The 3304-nt window shown below is 46.5% G+C and overlaps 1 long non-coding RNA gene across 1 annotated transcript; it reads right to left on the reverse strand.

Annotated features, from left to right (window-relative positions):
• Nucleotides 1-766: 766 nt before the first annotated feature.
• On the reverse strand, nt 767-1466 carry LOC147965547 (uncharacterized). The gene is made up of 2 exons (XR_015607504.1): nt 1217-1466; nt 767-1038 (listed from the first exon to the last, which is right to left on the reverse strand). It is a non-coding gene; the product is annotated as an uncharacterized LOC147965547 (long non-coding RNA).
• Between the last annotated feature and the right edge of the window lie 1838 nt (nt 1467-3304).

Raw genomic sequence — 3304 nt, forward strand, 5'->3', positions numbered from 1 at the left:
GGCAGTTAGTGATACCCTTTATGCACTAGCAATGGGTCCTGGTACTCGGGTAAGTCATTATGCATCTTGCATTGTTGATGATGTGTGCTCTACAGCACCCTTGCACACGACGAAGGCAAGAAGACACCAAACATTGTTGTGATGAGCACGAATACGCTTGAAAAGGTGGGAACTAAAATGTGTGCTATTATAGCAGACATTGTTTTGTTGCAGTATGTATCTCTAATTTGGAAATTCATCCGTGCATGGTTCTGTTATGTTGCCGTTCGTATAACCAATTTATCATGATCTCAAAACCCAAATCTGGTGAATTTTATGAAGCCATCAATGTCAAGGTGTCGTACTGCACCGACGAGCCTTATATTTTGGCAAATCAAGCAACACATATTTTTTTTCTTGGAAGACACCATTGCAGGTAAGCCATACTAGATAATATTAAAATAGTTTGAGCAGAGTAATTCATTTAACAAAGTTGCACAACCAAATGATTCTTACACTGCTACTAATGTAGTGTGTGCCATAGATGTTTATGATATGTTAGAGGGCAAACACACCTATGAGCTTGGAGAAAAGATTGTCTATCGGCGTGTGCAAGTATATGAGTTGATAAAAAAGAAGCCAACGTTCAAGGACATTGATAGTGAAGATTCATACTGGCGCATATGGTGAAGATGTTGATGCTGGTGCTGCGGATCATGATTAGATTGCTTTTGTTATATTTTCATGTGAGCATTCCTAGTTGTACTTTAAGACTAAGTAAGGAATATTTGGTATAGACTCAACTTCTGTCATTGCTCATTATTAATTCATCATACTACCCAACCTTATTATTCGTTACATAACACATCCTATGCGAATTGCAACGTTTTTTTGTTCAACACTCTTTTTCGCAGATACAAAGAATTGTAAATGGTGGGTATATGTAACATAACCCCTTGGTAAAGCCCTCCTTGTGGAAGGCTTTAGCACATGGATCCACCCTGCATGCTATTGTCAGATAGGTCCTGCTAGCTACCTCGCAGGTCTTGGCTTCTGAGCCTACAAAACAACCACATAATATGGTGTACAAAAGATTAAGATCCTATGAAGTTCCATCCAAAAAGAGGATAAAATTAGTTTGCATGAAGTAGGAATTCCACATATTAGTGGGAAATTCTTTTAGAACACATTTAGGAAGTGCCTTGTTCTTCATGTGAAGGTTCCAGATAATACTTACAAGGAACTAAAAGAAGTGGCATGAGTAGTAGAACGCATAACAGTCTTGGCACCTTGATGTCACCCATTTCTTCAGGAATGAAAAATCACAAAAGCATGTACACGAGAATGGAATAGATGCACATCAGAATAGGCTACGCGATATCTTATAACATGGAAAGATGAGACCTAAAAATAGTCAAATACAAGATTGTGTGATGCTATCTAGAAGATATGCATGTTGGAATTTTGATATTCTATCTGAAAGATGTGACTATATCAGCGAGAAATCTGCTCCCAAGGAGGATATAAACCAACATATTTATGGAGTATAATAATACAGAAATTTAACATGTCCATGCACACTACAATTGTGATGTTTTATGTAGAAGATGTGGCTTTATATGCATTAAATCCATTTTAATAAAGGATATGAACCAAAAACTTTATTGAGTATAATAATGCACACATTTACATTCTACCTATTAAAGTTGTTGCATAAATGCAGATTGATTTTCTAAGACGATCGGATCGTCACGACCTAATATCGGACAAGCTATTTTGTTTTTAATCCATCACACAAGACTTGATAGTTAACATATAAAAATACATTTGTAAAGAACAATTTTTGTGTGGTCTTCGCCTGCAGAGCTTCTGGTTGTGATGCTGCGGTGGGATCGGCGATGACATCCTTCCTGTCGTCCTGGCGGTCTTGGTCTTGTTGCATGGGAATGGAAACCTTTGCTAGATTCCTCGGGAACCCATGCATGTGCTTGCCTCCTGAGCACCAAAGAGGAAACTACCCCTTCTGTGCCCGCTGGCGTCCAACTGGCCATGGTCGTCATGGCTTGCGTCATGGTAGCCTCATGAGGTCGAGAACCTGCATAGGAATCTCTGCTCCTCGAGAGGTCGCCTGACGAGGCCGCTCCCTCCAGAGGTATTGGTGTCGCCCGCCTTGCGAAGCTTGGCCCCTAGCAAGGGTCTTGTCTTGGTGGTCTTATAGATGAGTCGTACAAGGCCGTCGATGGACCCATGCCATGGGTCGTAGGAAGGCAAGTCTGGGTACCCAGGTTCCCAGAATGGCAACAGTAGCCCCCGGGCCCAAGGCGCACTCAGACTTGACTTCGAGACAAAGCCAAAGGCCAAGGGCGAAGTGTCGCGGGCCCTAGTCACCTGCGGGCTAGGCTGATGCATTGCACTTGATGGGACGTGGGCGTCTTCACTTCCCCACGCGCCTCGGCAACTGCTTGACTTGACAACTGCCAAGTGCCTGCACCTTAGCCATCATTGCCTCGCTATGCTCTTACCTTCTGCTCCTCCTCCTCTCCACAAACTTGTGCCCTCTTCGCTAGATTCTGGGACAGCTCGGACCCGCCTCGCCGCCATGGCTCCCAGGAAGAAGATGGGCAACACCTCTGCGGCCGCGGAGCCCTCGTCGGGGCCGGAACCACCGCTGAACCAGTCCACGATGATCAACCGGGAGGGGCTGGACAAGGTCCGGCACGCAATCGCCGCCGATTCCAATGAGTGGAAGGCAACGAAGGTCTAGCCAGCCTCCCGGACCTTAGCTGACATGGAGGCCACCGAGATTCCCCTTTATGTCCATGCTCTTTTTGCCAGCCTACTGCCTCCGTTCTTTGATTGCTTTAACCCCGTGCTCTCGCACTACCAGATCCATGTGCTGCATCTAGATCTCGGATCTATCATCCTCCTCTTTGCCTTTGCCTTCTTGTGCGAGGCCTTCCTGGGCATTTCCCCATCCATGGCCTTACTTTGCCATTTCTTCTTGCTCCACTTGGTCGACAGTAGGCAGCGCTCGGGGTGCGTGTCGCTTCACGCGGTGGTGACGACTGCAGGCTCCGACATTGACTTCATGCTCCACCCGGATGCTAGGGGGTTCCTAAAGCAATGGGTGTATGCGGACGCCACGGCGTGCAACCCCCTGCTCCTCATCCCATCGGCGCCAGCAGAGCCGAGCTCTGACTGGGGGCTTGCAGACTGGCTGACCCACAGCTCGCACATGTCTTTTCCGGGTTGGCCAAGCTAAAGGAGGCGGGGGTGATGACATCAATGGTGGTGAGGGAATTCGTCAAGCGGCGCATCGCTCCGC

This window comes from Triticum urartu, chromosome 6A (genome assembly GCF_056163025.1).
Source record: "Triticum urartu cultivar PI428250 chromosome 6A, HENAU_Tu73, whole genome shotgun sequence".
Taxonomy (NCBI): Eukaryota; Viridiplantae; Streptophyta; class Magnoliopsida; order Poales; family Poaceae; genus Triticum; species Triticum urartu.